Here is a 21,292-nt window from a genome sequence, read left to right as displayed (position 1 = left end):
ACTCTCTATCACTCGCTGACACTCTCTATCACTCTCTATCACTCCTTGACACTCTCTATCTCTCTCTGACACTCTCGATCACTCTCTGACACTCTCAGACACTCTCAGACAATCTCTGACACTCTCAGACACTCTCAGACACTGTCTATCACTCTCTATCACTCTCTGACACTCTCTGACACACTTAATCACTCTCTGACACTCTCTATCACTCTCTATCAATCTCTGAAACTCTCTATCACTCTCTGACACTCTCGATCACTCTCTGACACTCTCTGACACTCTCTGTCACTCAATGACACTCTATGACACTTTCTATCACTCTCTATCACTCTCTGATACTCTCTGACACACTCAGACACTCTCTATCACTCTTTATCACTCTCTGACACTCTCTGAAACTCTCAGACATTCTGTTACACACTCTGATACTCTCGAGCACTCTCTGACACTCTCTGACACTCTATATCACTCTCTATCACTCTGTGACACTCTCTGACACACTCTGACACTTTCTGACATTCTCAGACATACTCTATCACACTTTATCACTCTCTGACACACTCTGACACTCTCTGACACTCTCAGACACTCTCTGACACTCTCAGACACTCTCAGGCACTCTCTATCACTCGCTATCACTCACTGACACTCTTAATCACTCTCTGTCACTCTGTATCACTCGCTATCACTCTCTGACACACTCTGTCATTCTCTGACACTCTCTATCACTCTCTGACACTCTCGATCACTCTCTGACGCTCTCTGACTCTCTCTATCACACAATGACTCTCTATGACACTCTATATCACTCTCTATCACTCTCTGACTCTCTCTGACACACTCTGAAACTCTCAGACACTCTCTATCACACTCCGTATCACTCTCTCACACCCAGTGACACTCTATATCACTCTCTGACACTCTATATCACTCTCTATCACTCTCTGACTCTCTCTGACAATCTCTATCACTCTCTATCACTCTCCTACACTCTCTGACACTCTCTATCACTCAATGACACTCTGTATCACTCTCTATCACTCTCTGACACTCTCTGTCATTCTCTGACACTCACTATCACTCTCTGACACTCTCGATCACGCTCTGACGCTCTTTGACACTCTCTATCACTCAATGACACTCTATGAGACTCTATATCACTCCCTATCACTCTCTGACGCTCTCTGACACTCTCTAACACTCAATGACACTCTATGACACTGTATATCTCTCTCTATCACTCTCTGACACTCTCTGTCATTCTCTGACACTCACTATCACTCTCTGACACTCTCGATCACTCTCTGACGCTCTCTGACACTCTCTATCACTCAATGACACTCTATGACACTCTATATCACTCTCTATCACTCTCTGAAACTCTCAGACACTCTCTATCACACTCCGTATCACTCTCTGATACCCAATGACACTCTATATCACTCTCTGACACTCTATATCACTCTCTAGCACTTTCTGACACTCTCTGACACTCTCTGACACTTTCAGACACTCTCTATCACTCTCAATCACTTTCTGACACTCTCCATCACTCTCTGACACTCTCTGACACTCAATCACTCTCTATCACTCTCTATCACTCTCTGACACTCTCTGACACTCAATCACTCTCTATCACTCTCTATCACTCTCTGACACTCTCTGACACTCTCTGACACTCTCAGACATTCTTTATCACTCTTTATCACTCTCTGACACACTCTGACACTCTCTGACACTCTCTGACTCTCTCAGACTCTCTCAGACACTCTCTATCACTCGCTATCACTCTCTGACATCTCTGACACTCTTAATCACTCTCTGACAATCGTAATCACTGTCTAACACTCTCTGACACTCTCGATCAATCTCTGACGCTCTCTGACACTCTCTATCACTCAATGACACTCTATGACACTCTCTATCACTCTCTATCACTCTCTATCACTCTCTGATACTCTCTGACACACTCTGACAATCTCAGACGTTCTGTGACACACTCTGACACTCTCTGTCAATCGATGATTCTCTCTGATGCCCTCTATCACTCTCTATCACTCTCTGACACTCTCTGACACACTCTGACACTCTATATCACACTCGACCACTCTCTGTCACTCTCTGGCACTCTCTGACACTCGCTATCACTCCATGACACACTCTGACAATCTCTATCACTCTCTATCACTCTCTGACACTCGCTGACACTCTCTGACACTCTCTGACACAATCTATCACTCTCTATCACTCTTTGACACTCTCAGAAACTCTCTAACACTCTCTGACACTCTCAGACACTCGCTATCACTCACTGACACTCACTGACACTCTCAGACACTCTCAGACACTCTCTATCACTCTCTGACACTTTCTATCACTCTCTGACACTCTCTATCGCTCTCTGACACTCTCACACACTCTGACACTCACTGAAACTCTCTATAACACTCTGACACTCTCTATCACTCTCTGACATTCTGAGACACTCTCTATCACTCTCTGACACTCTCTATCACTCTTTGACACTCTCTGACACTCTCTATCACTCTCTGACACTCATGACACTCTCAGACACTCTCTGTCACTCTCAGACACTCTCAGACACTCTCTATCACTCTCTATCACACTCGAACGCTCTTTGAAGCTCTCTGACACTCTCTGACGCTCTCAGACGCTCTCTGACACTCTCAGACACTCTCTGACACTCTTTGACGCTCTCAGACAATCTCAGACATTCTCCATCACTCTCAGAAACTCTCTATCACTCTCTGACACTCTCTGACACACTCAGACACACTCAAACACTCTCTATCACTCTCTGACACACTCTGACACTCTCTGACACTCTCAGACACTCTCTATCACTCTCTGACACTCTCTGACACTCTCTATCACTCAATGACACTCTCTGAAATTCTCTATCACTCTTTATCACTCTTTGACACGCTCTGACTCTCTCTGACATTCTCTATCACTCTCTATCACTCTCTGACACTCACTGACACTCTCTATCACTCTATATCCCTCTCTGACACTCTCTGAGACTCTCTATCACTCTCTGATACTCACTGACACACTCAGACACTCTGTGACTCACTCTGACACTCTCTATCACTCTATGACACTCGCTGATGCTCTCCATCACTCTCTATCACTCTATGACACTCTCTGATGCTCTCCATCACTCTCTGACCTTCTCTGACACTCTCTGACACTCTCTATCACTCTCTATCCCTCTCTGACACTCTCTCAAACTCTCTATCACTCTCTATCACTCTCTTACACTCTCTGACACTCTCTGTCACTCTTTATCACTCTCTGTAACTCTCTGACTCTCTCAGACATTCTGTGACACGCTCTGACACTCTTTATCAAACTATGACACACTCTGACGCTCTCTATCAATCTCGATCACTCTCTCACACACTCTGACACTCTCTATCACTCTCTATCACTCTCTGACACTCTCTGACACTCTCTGACACTCTCAGACACTCTCTATCACTCTCTGACACTCTCTATCACTCTCTGAAACTCTCTGACACTCTCTGACACGCAATGACACTCTCTGACACTCCCTATCACTCTCTAACATTCTCTGACACTCTCTGACACTTTCTGACACTTTCAGACACTCTCTATCACTCTCTATCACTCTCTATCACTTTCAGACACTCTCGATCACTCTCGATCACTCTCTATCACTCTCTATCACTTTCTGACACTCTCGATCACTCTCTATCACTTTCTGACACTCAATCACTCTCTATCACTCTCTATCACTCTCTGACACTCTCTGACACTCTCTGACACTCTCAGACATTCTCCATCACTCTTTATCACTCTTTATCACTCTCTGACACACTCTGACATTCTCTGACACTCTCTGACACTCTCTGACACTCTCAGACACTCTCAGACACTCTCTATCACTCGCTTTCACTCTCTGACACTCTCTGACACTCTTAATCACTCTCTGACACTCTGTATCACTCTCTATCACTCTCTGACACTCTCTATCATTCTCTGACACTCTCTATCACTCTCTGACACTCTTGATCACTCTCTGACGCTCTCTGACACTCTCTATCACTCAATGACACTCTATGACACTCTCTATCACTCTCTATCTCTCTCTATCACTCTCTGATACTCTTTGACACACTCTGACACTCTCAGACGTTCTGTGACACACTCTGACACTCTCTGTCACACTATGACACTCTCTGACGCCCTCTATCACTCTCTATCACTCTCTATCACTCTCTGTCACTCTCTGACACTCTCTGGCACTCTCTGACACTCGCTATCACTCTCTGACTCTCTCTGACAATCTCTATCACTCTCTATCACTCTCTGACACTCTCTGACACAATCTATCACTCTCTATCACTCTTTGAAACTCTCAGAAACTCTCTAACACTCTCGATCACTCTCTATCACTCTGTGACCCTCTCAGACACTCTCTATCACTCACTGACACTCACTGACACTCTCAGACACTCTCTGTCACTCTCTGTCACTCTCTGTCAATCTCTGTCACTCTCTGTCACTCTCAGACACTCTCTGTCACTCTCAGACACTCTCTGTCACTCTCAGACACTCTCAGACACTCTCTATCACTCTCTATCACACTCGAACGCTCTTTGACGCTCTCTGACACTCTCTGACGCTCTCAGACACTCTCTGACACTGTCAGACGCTCTCACACACTCTCTGACACTCTTTGACGCTCTCAGACAATCTCAGACATTCTCCTTCACTCCCAGAAACTCTCTATCACTCTCTGACACTCTCTGACACACTCAGACACACTCAATCACTCTCTATCACTCTCTCACACTCTCTATCACTCTCTATCACTCTCTGACACTCTCTAACACTCAATGACACTCTCTGAAAATCTCTATCAATCTTTATCACTCTCTGACACTCTCTGACTCTCTCTGACACTCTCTATCACTCTCTATCACTCTCTGACACTCTCTATCACTCTCTGACACTCTCTGACACTCTCTGACACTCTCTATCACTCTCTATCACTCTCTGACACTCTCTAACACTCAATGACACTCTCTGAAAATCTCTATCACTCTTTATCACTCTCTGACACTCTCTGACTCTCTCTGACACTCTCTATCACTCTCTATCACTCTCTGACACTCTCTGACACTCTCTATCACTCGCCATCACTCTCTGACACTCTCTGACACTCTCTGAAACTCTCTATCACTCTCTATCACTCTCTGATACTCTCTGACAAACTCAGACACTCTGTGACTCACTCTGACACTCTCTATCACTCTATGAAACTCTCTGATGCTCTCTATCACTCTCTGACACTCTCTATCACCCTCTGAAAGTCTCTATCACTCTCTGACACTCTCTGAAACTCTCTATCACTCTCTATCGCTCTCTTACACTCTCTGACACTCTCCATCACTCTCTGACACTCTCTGACACACTCTGACACTCTCAGACACTCACTTTCACACTCCGTATCACTCTCTGACACCCAATGACACTCTCTATCACTCTCTGACACTCTACACCTCTCTCTATCACTCTCTGACACTCTCTATCACTCTCTGACACTCTATCACTCTCGATCACTCTCTGACACTCTCTGTCACTCAATGACACTCTGTGACACTCTCTATCACTCTCTGACACTCTCTGACACACTCCATCACTCTATGACACTCTCTGACACTCTCAAACACTCTCTATCACTCTCTGACAATCTCAGAGGCACTCCATCACTCTATCACTCTCTGACTCTCTCAGTCACTCTCTATCACTCTCTGACACTCACTGACACTCTCAGACACTCTCTGTCACTCTCTGTCACTCTCTGTCACTCTCAGACACTCCCAGACACTCCCTGACACTCTCTGACACACTCAGACGCTCTGTGACTCAGTCTGACACTCTCTATCACTCTCTGACACTCTCTGACACTCTCTGACAAACTCAGACACTCTGTGACTCAGTCTGACACTCTCTATCACTCTCTGACACTCTCTGACACTTTCCATCACTCAATGACACTCTGTGACACTCTCTATCACTCTCCATTACTCTCTGACACTCTCTGACACACTCTGAAACTCTCAGACACACTCTATCACATTCCGTATCACTCTCTGACACCCAATGACACTCTATATCAGTCTCTGACACTCTGTATCACTCTCTATCGCTTTCTGACACTCTCTGACACTCTCTGACACGCTCTATCACTCTCTATCAATCTCTGACTCTCTCTGACAGTCTCTATCACTCTCTATCACTCTCTGACACTCTCTGACACTCTCTATCACTCAATAACACTCTGTGACACTCTGTGACATTCTCTATCACTCTCTATCACTCTCTATCACTCTCTATCACTCTCTGACACTCTCTGACACACTCTGACACTCTCTATCACTCTCTATCACTCTCTGACACTCTCTGACACTCTCTATCCCTCAATAACACTCTGTGACACTCTGTGACACTCTCTATCACTCTCTATCACTCTCTATCACTCTCTGACACTCTCTGACACACTCTGACACTCTCTATCACTCTCTATCAATCTCTGACACTCTCTGACATTCTCTGACACTCGCTATCACTCTCTGACTCTCTCTGACACTCTCTACCACTCCTAATCAATCTCTGACACTCTCTGACACTCGCTATCACTCTATGACTCTCTCTGACACTCTCTGACACAATATATCACTCTCTATCACACTCTGACACTCACTGACACTCTCAGACACTCTCTGTCACTCTCTGTCACTCTCTGTCACTCTCTGTCACTCTCACACACTCTCAGACACTCTCTATCACTCTCTGACACTCTCTATTACTCTCTGACACTCTCTATCTCTCTCTGTCACTCTCACACTCTCTGACACTCTCAGAGGCACTCCATCACTCTATCACTCTCTGACTCTCTCAGTCACTCTCTATCACTCTCTGACACTCACTGACACTCTCAGACACTCTCTGTCACTCTCTGTCACTCTCAGACACTCCCAGACACTCCCTGACACTCTCTTACACACTAAGACGCTCTGTGACTCAGTCTGACACTCTCTATCACTCTCTGACACTCTCTGACACTCTCTGACAAACTCAGACACTCTGTGACTCAGACTGACACTCTCTATCACTCTCTGACACTCTCTGACACTTTTCATCACTCAATGACACTCTGTGACACTCTCTATCACTCTCCATTACTCTCTGACACTCTCTGACACACTCTGAAACTCTCAGACACACTCTATCACATTCCGTATCACTCTCTGACACCCAATGACACTCTATATCAGTCTCTGACACTCTGTATCACTCTCTATCACTTTCTGACACTCTCTGACACTCTCTGACACGCTCTATCACTCTCTATCACTCTCTGACTCTCTCTGACACTCTCTATCACTCTCTATCACTCTCTATCACTCTCTGACACTCTCTGACACTCTCTATCACTCAATAACACTCTGTGACACTCTGTGACACTCTCTATCACTCTCTATCACTCTCTATCACTCTCTGACACTCTCTGACACACTCTGACACTCTCTATCACTCTCTATCAATCTCTGACACTCTCTGACATTCTCTGACACTCGCTATCACTCTCTGACTCTCTCTGACACTCTCTACCACTCCTAATCAATCTCTGACACTCTCTGACACTCTCTATCACTCTCTGACACTCACTGACACTCTCAGACACTCTCTGTCACTCTCAGACCCTCTCAGACACTCTCTATCACACTCTAACGCTCTTTGACGCTCTCAGACACTCTCTGACGCTCTCACACACTCTCTGACACTCTCTGACGCTCTGAGACACCCTCTGACACTCTTTGACGCTCTCTGACACTCTGAGACACTCTCTATCACTCTCAGACATTCTCTATCACTCTCTGACACTCTCTGACACTCTCAGACATACTCAATCACTCTCTATCACTCTCTGACACTCTCTAACACTCTTTATCACTCTCTGAACACTCTGACACTCTCTGACACGCTCAGACCCTCTCTATCACTCTCTATCACTCTCTGACACTCTCTATCAATCAATAACACTCTCTGAAAATCTCTATCACTCTATCACTCTCTGACACTCTTTGACACACTCTGATACTCTGACACACGCTGACACTCTCAGACACTCTCTGTCACTCTTTATCACTCTCTGACACTCTCTGACACTCTCTATCACTCTGTGACACTCTCTGTCACTCTCCATCAATCCTTGACACTCTCTATCTCTCTCTGACACTCTCGATCACTCTCTGACACTCTCAGACACTCTCTGACACTCTCAGACACTCTCAGACACTGTCTATCACTCTCTATCACTCTCTGACACTCTCTGACACACTTAATCACTCTCTGACAATCTCTATCACTCTCTATCAATCTCTGACACTCTCTATCACTCTCTGACACTCTCGATCACTCTCTGACACGCTCTGACACTCTGTCACTCAATGACACTCTGTGACACTTTCTATCACTCTCTATCACTCTCTGTCACTCTCTGATACTCTCTGACACACTCTGACACTCTCAGACACTCTCTATCACTCTTTATCACTCTCTGACACTCTCTGAAACTCTCAGACATTCTGTGACACACTCTGATACTCTCTATCACTCTATGACACTCTCTGACGCTCTCTATCACTCTCGATCACTCTCTCACACACTCTGACACTCTCTATCACTCTCTCTCACTCTCTGACACTCTCTGACACTCTCATACACTCTCTATCACTTTCTGACACTCTCTATCACTCTCTATCACTCTCTGAAACTCTCTGACACTCTCTGACACGCAATGACAATCTCTGACACTCCCTATCACTCTCTACCATTCTCTGACACTCTCTGACACTCTCTGACACTCTCTGACACTCTCTATCACTCTCTGACACTCTCTGACACACTCTGACACTCTCTGACACTCTCAGACATACTCTATCGCACTTTATCACTCTCTGACACACTCTGACACTCACTGACACTCTCAGAGACTCTCTGACACTCTCAGACTCTCTCAGACAGTCTCTATCACTCGCTATCACTCTCTGACACTCTTAATCACTCTCTGACACTCTGTATCACTCTCTATCATTCTCTAACACTCTCTGTCATTCTCTGACACTCTCTATCACTCTCTGACACTCTCGATCACTCTCTGACGCTCTCTGACACTCTATCACTCAATGACACTCTATGACACTCTCTATCACTCTCTATCACTCTCTGACACTCTCTGACACACTCTGACACTCTCTATATACTCTCTATCAATCTCTGACACTCTCTGACATTCTCTGACACTCGCTATCACTCTCTGACTCTCTCTGACACTCTCTACCACTCCTAATCAATCTCTGACACTCTCTGACACTCGCTATCACTCTATGACTCTCTCTGACACTCTCTGACACAATATATCACTCTCTATCACACTCTGACACTCACTGACACTCTCAGACACTCTCTGTCACTCTCTGTCACTCTCTGTCACTCTCTGTCACTCTCACACACTCTCAGACACTCTCTATCACTCTCTGACACTCTCTATTACTCTCTGACACTCTCTATCTCTCTCTGTCACTCTCACACTCTCTGACACTCTCAGAGGCACTCCATCACTCTATCACTCTCTGACTCTCTCAGTCACACTCTATCACTCTCCGACACTCTCAGACACTCTCTGTCACTCTCAGACACTCCCAGACACTCCCTGACACTCTCTGACACACTCAGACGCTCTGTGACTCAGTCTGACACTCTCTATCACTCTCTGACACTCTCTGACACTCTCTGACAAACTCAGACACTCTGTGACTCAGTCTGACACTCTCTATCACTCTCTGACACTCTCTGACACTTTCCATCACTCAATGACACTCTGTGACACTCTCTATCACTCTCCATTACTCTCTGACACTCTCTGACACACTCTGAAACTCTCAGACACACTCTATCACATTCCGTATCACTCTCTGACACCCAATGACACTCTATATCAGTCTCTGACACTCTGTATCACTCTCTATCACTTTCTGACACTCTCTGACACTCTCTGACACGCTCTATCACTCTCTATCACTCTCTGACTCTCTCTGACACTCTCTATCACTCTCTATCACTCTCTATCACTCTCTGACACTCTCTGACACTCTCTATCACTCAATAACACTCTGTGACACTCTGTGACACTCTCTATCACTCTCTATCACTCTCTGACACTCTCTGACACACTCTGACACTCTCTATCACTCTCTATCAATCTCTGACACTCTCTGACATTCTCTGACACTCGCTATCACTCTCTGACTCTCTCTGACACTCTCTACCACTCCTAATCAATCTCTGACACTCTCTGACACTCTCTATCACTCTCTGACACTCACTGACACTCTCAGACACTCTCTGTCACTCTCAGACCCTCTCAGACACTCTCTATCACACTCTAACGCTCTTTGACGCTCTCAGACACTCTCTGACGCTCTCACACACTCTCTGACACTCTCTGACGCTCTGAGACACCCTCTGACACTCTTTGACGCTCTCTGACACTCTGAGACACTCTCTATCACTCTCAGACATTCTCTATCACTCTCTGACACTCTCTGACACTCTCAGACATACTCAATCACTCTCTATCACTCTCTGACACTCTCTAACACTCTTTATCACTCTCTGAACACTCTGACACTCTCTGACACGCTCAGACCCTCTCTATCACTCTCTATCACTCTCTGACACTCTCTATCAATCAATAACACTCTCTGAAAATCTCTATCACTCTATCACTCTCTGACACTCTTTGACACACTCTGATACTCTGACACACGCTGACACTCTCAGACACTCTCTGTCACTCTTTATCACTCTCTGACACTCTCTGACACTCTCTATCACTCTGTGACACTCTCTGTCACTCTCCATCAATCCTTGACACTCTCTATCTCTCTCTGACACTCTCGATCACTCTCTGACACTCTCAGACACTCTCTGACACTCTCAGACACTCTCAGACACTGTCTATCACTCTCTATCACTCTCTGACACTCTCTGACACACTTAATCACTCTCTGACAATCTCTATCACTCTCTATCAATCTCTGACACTCTCTATCACTCTCTGACACTCTCGATCACTCTCTGACACGCTCTGACACTCTGTCACTCAATGACACTCTGTGACACTTTCTATCACTCTCTATCACTCTCTGCCACTCTCTGATACTCTCTGACACACTCTGACACTCTCAGACACTCTCTATCACTCTTTATCACTCTCTGACACTCTCTGAAACTCTCAGACATTCTGTGACACACTCTGATACTCTCTATCACTCTATGACACTCTCTGACGCTCTCGATCACTCTCGATCACTCTCTCACACACTCTGACACTCTCTATCACTCTCTCTCACTCTCTGACACTCTCTGACACTCTCATACACTCTCTATCACTCTCTATCACTTTCTGACACTCTCTATCACTCTCTGAAACTCTCTGACACTCTCTGACACGCAATGACAATCTCTGACACTCCCTATCACTCTCTACCATTCTCTGACACTCTCTGACACTCTGTGACACTCTCTATCACTCTCTGACACTCTCTGTCACTCTCTATCACTCTCTGACACTCTCTGACACACTCTGACACTCTCTATCACTCTCTATCAATCTCTGACATTCTCTGACACTCGCTATCACTCTCTGACTCTCTCTGACACTCTCTACCACTCCTAATCAATCTCTGACACTCTCTGACACTCGCTATCACTCTATGACTCTCTCTGACACTCTCTATCACTCTCTAACAATCTCTGACACTCTCTGACACAATATATCACTCTCTATCACACTCTCAGACACTCACTGACACACTCAGACACTCTCTGTCACTCTCTTTCACTCTCACACACTCTCAGACACTCTCTATCACTCTCTGACACTCTGCATCACTCTCTGACATTCTCAGGCACTCTCTATCACTCTCTGACACTCTCTATCACTCTCTGACACTCTCTGACACTCTCTATCACTCTCTGACACTCACTGACACTCTCAGACACTCTCTGTCACTCTCAGACCCTCTCAGACACTCTCTATCACACTCTAACGCTCTTTGACGCTCTCAGACACTCTCTGACGCTCTCACACACTCTCTGACACTCTCTGACGCTCTCAGACACTCTCTGACACTCTTTGACGCTCTCTGACACTCTGAGACACTCTCTATCACTCTCAGGCATTCTCTATCACTCTCTGACACTCTCTGACACTCTCAGACATACTCAATCACTCTCTATCACTCTCTGACACTCTCTAACACTCTCTATCACTCTCTGAACACTCTGACACTCTCTGACACGCTCAGACCCTCTCTATCACTCTCTATCACTCTCTGACACTCTCTATCAATCAATAACACTCTCTGAAAATCTCTATCACTCTATCACTCTCTGACACTCTTTGACACACTCTGATACTCTGACACACGCTGACACTCTCAGACACTCTCTGTCACTCTTTATCACTCTCTGACACTCTCTGACACTCTCTATCACCCTGTGACACTCTCTGTCACTCTCCATCAATCCTTGACACTCTCTATCTCTCTCTGACACTCTCGATCACTCTCTGACACTCTCAGACACTCTCTGACACTCTCAGACACTCTCAGACACTGTCTATCACTCTCTATCACTCTCTGACACTCTCTGACACACTTAATCACTCTCTGACAATCTCTATCACTCTCTATCAATCTCTGACACTCTCTATCACTGTCTGACACTCTCGATCACTCTCTGACATGCTCTGACACTCTCTGTCACTCAATGACACTCTGTGACACTTTCTATCACTCTCTATCACTCTCTGTCACTCTCTGATACTCTCTGACACACTCTGACACTCTCAGACACTCTCTATCACTCTTTATCACTCTCTGACACTCTCTGAAACTCTCAGACATTCTGTGACACACTCTGATACTCTCTATCACTCTATGACACTCTCTGACACTCTCTATCACTCTCGATCACTCTCTCACACACTCTGACACTCTCTATCACTCTCTCTCACTCTCTGACACTCTCTGACACTCTCATACACTCTCTATCACTCTCTATCACTTTCTGACACTCTCTATCACTCTCTATCACTCTCTGAAACTCTCTGACACTCTCTGACACGCAATGACAATCTCTGACACTCCCTATCACTCTCTACCATTCTCTGACACTCTCTGACACTCTCAGACACTCTCTGACACTTTCTATCACTCTCTATCACTCTCTGTCACTCTCTGATACTCTCTGACACACTCTGACACTCTCAGACACTCTCTATCACTCTTTATCACTCTCTGACACACTCTGAAACTCTCAGACATTCTGTGACACACTCTGATACTCTCTATCACTCTATGACACTCTCTGACGCTCTCTATCACTCTCGATCACTCTCTCACACACTCTGACACTCTCTATCACTCTCTCTCACTCTCTGACACTCTCTGACACTCTCATACACTCTCTATCACTCTCTATCACTCTCTGACACTCTCAGACATACTCTATCGCACTTTATCACTCTCTGACACACTCTGACACTCTCTGACACTCTCAGAGACTCTCTGACACTCTCTGACACTCTCAGAGGCACTCCATCACTCTATCACTCTCTGACTCTCTCAGTCACTCTCTATCACTCTCTGACACTCACTGACACTCTCAGACACTCTCTGTCACTCTCTGTCACTCTCAGACACTCCCAGACACTCCCTGACACTCTCTGACACACTCAGACGCTCTGTGACTCAGTCTGACACTCTCTATCACTCTCTGACACTCTCTGACACTCTCTGACAAACTCAGACACTCTGTGACTCAGTCTGACACTCTCTATCACTCTCTGACACTCTCTGACACTTTCCATCACTCAATGACACTCTGTGACACTCTCTATCACTCTCCATTACTCTCTGACACTCTCTGACACACTCTGAAACTCTCAGACACACTCTATCACATTCCGTATCACTCTCTGACACCCAATGACACTCTATATCAGTCTCTGACACTCTGTATCACTCTCTATCACTTTCTGACACTCTCTGACATTCTCTGACACGCTCTATCACTCTCTATCACTCTCTGACTCTCTCTGACACTCTCTATCACTCTCTATCACTCTCTGACACTCTCTGACACTCTCTATCACTCAATAACACTCTGTGACACTCTGTGACACTCTCTATCACTCTCTATCACTCTCTATCACTCTCTGACACTCTCTGACACACTCTGACACTCTCTATCACTCTCTATCAATCTCTGACACTCTCTGACATTCTCTGACACTCGCTATCACTCTCTGACTCTCTCTGACACTCTCTACCACTCCTAATCAATCTCTGACACTCTCTGACACTCTCTATCACTCTCTGACACTCACTGACACTCTCAGACACTCTCTGTCACTCTCAGACCCTCTCAGACACTCTCTATCACACTCTAACGCTCTTTGACGCTCTCAGACACTCTCTGACGCTCTCACACACTCTCTGACACTCTCTGACGCTCTCAGACACTCTCTGACACTCTTTGACGCTCTCTGACACTCTGAGACACTCTCTATCACTCTCAGGCATTCTCTATCACTCTCTGACACTCTCTGACACTCTCAGACATACTCAATCACTCTCTATCACTCTCTGACACTCTCTAACACTCTCTATCACTCTCTGAACACTCTGACACTCTCTGACACGCTCAGACCCTCTCTATCACTCTCTATCACTCTCTGACACTCTCTATCAATCAATAACACTCTCTGAAAATCTCTATCACTCTATCACTCTCTGACACTCTTTGACACACTCTGATACTCTGACACACGCTGACACTCTCAGACACTCTCTGTCACTCTTTATCACTCTCTGACACTCTCTGACACTCTCTATCACCCTGTGACACTCTCTGTCACTCTCCATCAATCCTTGACACTCTCTATCTCTCTCTGACACTCTCGATCACTCTCTGACACTCTCAGACACTCTCTGACACTCTCAGACACTCTCAGACACTGTCTATCACTCTCTATCACTCTCTGACACTCTCTGACACACTTAATCACTCTCTGACAATCTCTATCACTCTCTATCAATCTCTGACACTCTCTATCACTGTCTGACACTCTCGATCACTCTCTGACACGCTCTGACACTCTCTGTCACTCAATGACACTCTGTGACACTTTCTATCACTCTCTATCACTCTCTGTCACTCTCTGATACTCTCTGACACACTCTGACACTCTCAGACACTCTCTATCACTCTTTATCACTCTCTGACACTCTCTGAAACTCTCAGACATTCTGTGACACACTCTGATACTCTCTATCACTCTATGACACTCTCATACACTCTCTATCACTCTCTATCACTTTCTGACACTCTCTATCACTCTCTATCACTCTCTGAAACTCTCTGACACTCTCTGACACGCAATGACAATCTCTGACACTCCCTATCACTCTCTACCATTCTCTGACACTCTCTGACACTCTCAGACACTCTCTGACACTTTCTATCACTCTCTATCACTCTCTGTCACTCTCTGATACTCTCTGACACACTCTGACACTCTCAGACACTCTCTATCACTCTTTATCACTCTCTGACACACTCTGAAACTCTCAGACATTCTGTGACACACTCTGATACTCTCTATCACTCTATGACACTCTCTGACGCTCTCTATCACTCTCGATCACTCTCTCACACACTCTGACACTCTCTATCACTCTCTCTCACTCTCTGACACTCTCTGACACTCTCATACACTCTCTATCACTCTCTATCACTCTCTGACACTCTCAGACATACTCTATCGCACTTTATCACTCTCTGACACACTCTGACACTCTCTGACACTCTCAGAGACTCTCTGACACTCTCTGACACTCTCAGAGGCACTCCATCACTCTATCACTCTCTGACTCTCTCAGTCACTCTCTATCACTCTCTGACACTCACTGACACTCTCAGACACTCTCTGTCACTCTCTGTCACTCTCAGACACTCCCAGACACTCCCTGACACTCTCTGACACACTCAGACGCTCTGTGACTCAGTCTGACACTCTCTATCACTCTCTGACACTCTCTGACACTCTCTGACAAACTCAGACACTCTGTGACTCAGTCTGACACTCTCTATCACTCTCTGACACTCTCTGACACTTTCCATCACTCAATGACACTCTGTGACACTCTCTATCACTCTCCATTACTCTCTGACACTCTCTGACACACTCTGAAACTCTCAGACACACTCTATCACATTCCGTATCACTCTCTGACACCCAATGACACTCTATATCAGTCTCTGACACTCTGTATCACTCTCTATCACTTTCTGACACTCTCTGACATTCTCTGACACGCTCTATCACTCTCTATCACTCTCTGACTCTCTCTGACACTCTCTATCACTCTCTATCACTCTCTGACACTCTCTGACACTCTCTATCACTCAATAACACTCTGTGACACTCTGTGACACTCTCTATCACTCTCTATCACTCTCTATCACTCTCTGACACTCTCTGACACACTCTGACACTCTCTATCACTCTCTATCAATCTCTGACACTCTCTGACATTCTCTGACACTCGCTATCACTCTCTGACTCTCTCTGACACTCTCTACCACTCCTAATCAATCTCTGACACTCTCTGACACTCTCTATCACTCTCTGACACTCACTGACACTCTCAGACACTCTCTGTCACTCTCAGACCCTCTCAGACACTCTCTATCACACTCTAACGCTCTTTGACGCTCTCAGACACTCTCTGACGCTCTCACACACTCTCTGACACTCTCTGACGCTCTCAGACACTCTCTGACACTCTTTGACGCTCTCTGACACTCTGAGACACTCTCTATCACTCTCAGACATTCTCTATCACTCTCTGACACTCTCTGACACTCTCAGACATACTCAATCACTCTCTATCACTCTCTGACACTCTCTAACACTCTCTATCACTCTCTGAACACTCTGACACTCTCTGACACGCTCAGACCCTCTCTATCACTCTCTGACTCTCTCTGACACTCTCTACCACTCCTAATCAATCTCTGACACTCTCTGACACTCGCTATCACTCTATGACTCTCTCTGACACTCTCTATCACTCTCTAACAATCTCTGACACTCTCTGACACAATATATCACTCTCTATCACACTCTCAGACACTCACTGACACTCTCAGACACTCTCTGTCACTCTCTGTCACTCTCACACACTCTCTGACACTCTCTATCACTCTCTGACACTCTCTGACACTCTCTATCACTCTCTGACACTCACTGACACTCTCAGACACTCTCTGTCACTCTCAGACCCTCTCAGACACTCTCTATCACACTCTAACGCTCTTTGACGCTCTCAGACACTCTCTGACGCTCTCACACACTCTCTGACACTCTCTGACGCTCTCAGACACTCTCTGACACTCTTTGACGCTCTCTGACACTCTGAGACACTCTCTATCACTCTCAGGCATTCTCTATCACTCTCTGACACTCTCTGACACTCTCAGACATACTCAATCACTCTCTATCACTCTCTGACACTCTCTAACACTCTCTATCACTCTCTGAACACTCTGACACTCTCTGACACGCTCAGACCCTCTCTATCACTCTCTATCACTCTCTGACACTCTCTATCAATCAATAACACTCTCTGAAAATCTCTATCACTCTATCACTCTCTGACACTCTTTGACACACTCTGATACTCTAACACACGCTGACACTCTCAGACACTCTCTGTCACTCTTTATCACTCTCTGACACTCTCTGACACTCTCTATCACCCTGTGACACTCTCTGTCACTCTCCATCAATCCTTGACACTCTCTATCTCTCTCTGACACTCTCGATCACTCTCTGACACTCTCAGACACTCTCTGACACTCTCAGACACTCTCAGACACTGTCTATCACTCTCTATCACTCTCTGACACTCTCTGACACACTTAATCACTCTCTGACAATCTCTATCACTCTCTATCAATCTCTGACACTCTCTATCACTCTCTGACACTCTCGATCACTCTCTGACACGCTCTGACACTCTCTGTCACTCAATGACACTCTGTGACACTTTCTATCACTCTCTATCACTCTCTGTCACTCTCTGATACTCTCTGACACACTCTGACACTCTCAGACACTCTCTATCACTCTTTATCACTCTCTGACACTCTCTGAAACTCTCAGACATTCTGTGACACACTCTGATACTCTCTATCACTCTATGACACTCTCTGACGCTCTCTATCACTCTCGATCACTCTCTCACACACTCTGACACTCTCTATCACTCTCTCTCACTCTCTGACACTCTCTGACACTCTCATACACTCTCTATCACTCTCTATCACTTTCTGACACTCTCTATCACTCTCTATCACTCTCTGAAACTCTCTGACACTCTCTGACACGCAATGACAATCTCTGACACTCCCTATCACTCTCTATCACTCTCTGACACTCTCTGACACACTCTGACACTCTCTGACACTCTCAGACATACTCTATCGCACTTTATCACTCTCTGACACACTCTGACACTCTCTGACACTCTCAGAGACTCTCTGACACTCTCAGACACTCTCAGACAGTCTCTATCACTCGCTATCACTCTCTGACACTCTTAGTGACTCTCTGACACTCTGTATCACTCTCTATCACTCTCTAACACTCTCTGTCATTCTCTGACACTCTCTATCACTCTCTGACACTCTCGATCACTCTCTGACGCTCTCTGACACTTTCCATCACTCAATGACACTCTGTGACACTCTCTATCACTCTCTATCACTCTCTGACACTCTCTGACACACTCTGAAACTCTCAGACACTCTCTATCACACTCCGTATCACTCTCTGACACCCAATGACACTCTATATCAGTCTCTGACACTCTGTATCACTCTCTATCACTTTCTGACACTCTCTGACATTCTCTGACACGCTCTATCACTCTCTATCACTCTCTGACTCTCTCTGACACTCTCTATCACTCTCTATCACTCTCTGACACTCTCTGACACTCTCTATCACTCAATAACACTCTGTGACACTCTGTGACACTCTGTGACACTCTCTATCACTCTCTATCACTCTCTATCACTCTCTGACACTCTCTGACACACTCTGACACTCTCTATCACTCTCTATCAATCTCTGACACTCTCTGACATTCTCTGACACTCGCTATCACTCTCTGACTCTCTCTGACACTCTCTACCACTCCTAATCAATCTCTGACACTCTCTGACACTCTCTATCACTCTCTGACACTCACTGACACTCTCAGACACTCTCTGTCACTCTCAGACCCTCTCAGACACTCTCTATCACACTCTAACGCTCTTTGACGCTCTCAGACACTCTCTGACGCTCTCACACACTCTCTGACACTCTCTGACGCTCTCAGACACTCTCTGACACTCTTTGACGCTCTCTGACACTCTGAGACACTCTCTATCACTCTCAGACATTCTCTATCACTCTCTGACACTCTCTGACACTCTCAGACATACTCAATCACTCTCTATCACTCTCTGACACTCTCTAACACTCTCTATCACTCTCTGAACACTCTGACACTCTCTGACACGCTCAGACCCTCTCTATCACTCTCTATCACTCTCTGACACTCTCTATCAATCAATAACACTCTCTGAAAATCTCTATCACTCTATCACTCTCTGACACTCTTTGACACACTCTGATACTCTAACACACGCTGACACTCTCAGACACTCTCTGTCACTCTTTATCACTCTCTGACACTCTCTGACACTCTCTATCACCCTGTGACACTCTCTGTCACTCTCCATCAATCCTTGACACTCTCTATCTCTCTCTGACACTCTCGATCACTCTCTGACACTCTCAGACACTCTCTGACACTCTCAGACACTCTCAGACACTGTCTATCACTCTCTATCACTCTCTGACACTCTCTGACACACTTAATCACTCTCTGACAATCTCTATCACTCTCTATCAATCTCTGACACTCTCTATCACTCTCTGACACTCTCGATCACTCTCTGACACGCTCTGACACTCTCTGTCACTCAATGACACTCTGTGACACTTTCTATCACTCTCTATCACTCTCTGTCACTCTCTGATACTCTCTGACACACTCTGACACTCTCAGACACTCTCTATCACTCTTTATCACTCTCTGACACTCTCTGAAACTCTCAGACATTCTGTGACACACTCTGATACTCTCTATCACTCTATGACACTCTCTGACGCTCTCTATCACTCTCGATCACTCTCTCACACACTCTGACACTCTCTATCACTCTCTCTCACTCTCTGACACTCTCTGACACTCTCATACACTCTCTATCACTCTCTATCACTTTCTGACACTCTCTATCACTCTCTATCACTCTCTGAAACTCTCTGACACTCTCTGACACGCAATGACAATCTCTGACACTCCCTATCACTCTCTATCACTCTCTGACACTCTCTGACACACTCTGACACTCTCTGACACTCTCAGACATACTCTATCGCACTTTATCACTCTCTGACACACTCTGACACTCTCTGACACTCTCAGAGACTCTCTGACACTCTCAGACACTCTCAGACAGTCTCTATCACTCGCTATCACTCTCTGACACTCTTAGTGACTCTCTGACACTCTGTATCACTCTCTATCACTCTCTAACACTCTCTGTCATTCTCTGACACTCTCTATCACTCTCTGACACTCTCGATCACTCTCTGACGCTCTCTGACACTTTCCATCACTCAATGACACTCTGTGACACTCTCTATCACTCTCTATCACTCTCTGACACTCTCTGACACACTCTGAAACTCTCAGACACTCTCTATCACACTCCGTATCACTCTCTGACACCCAATGACACTCTATATCAGTCTCTGACACTCTGTATCACTCTCTATCACTTTCTGACACTCTCTGACATTCTCTGACACGCTCTATCACTCTCTATCACTCTCTGACTCTCTCTGACACTCTCTATCACTCTCTATCACTCTCTGACACTCTCTGACACTCTCTATCACTCAATAACACTCTGTGACACTCTGTGACACTCTCTATCACTCTCTATCACTCTCTATCACTCTCTGACACTCTCTGAC

Source organism: Heterodontus francisci, chromosome 18, assembly GCF_036365525.1.
Source record: "Heterodontus francisci isolate sHetFra1 chromosome 18, sHetFra1.hap1, whole genome shotgun sequence".
Classification (NCBI taxonomy): Eukaryota; Metazoa; Chordata; class Chondrichthyes; order Heterodontiformes; family Heterodontidae; genus Heterodontus; species Heterodontus francisci.
The sequence above is the reverse complement of the archived record's forward strand: the minus strand, read 5'-3'. Positions refer to the sequence as shown.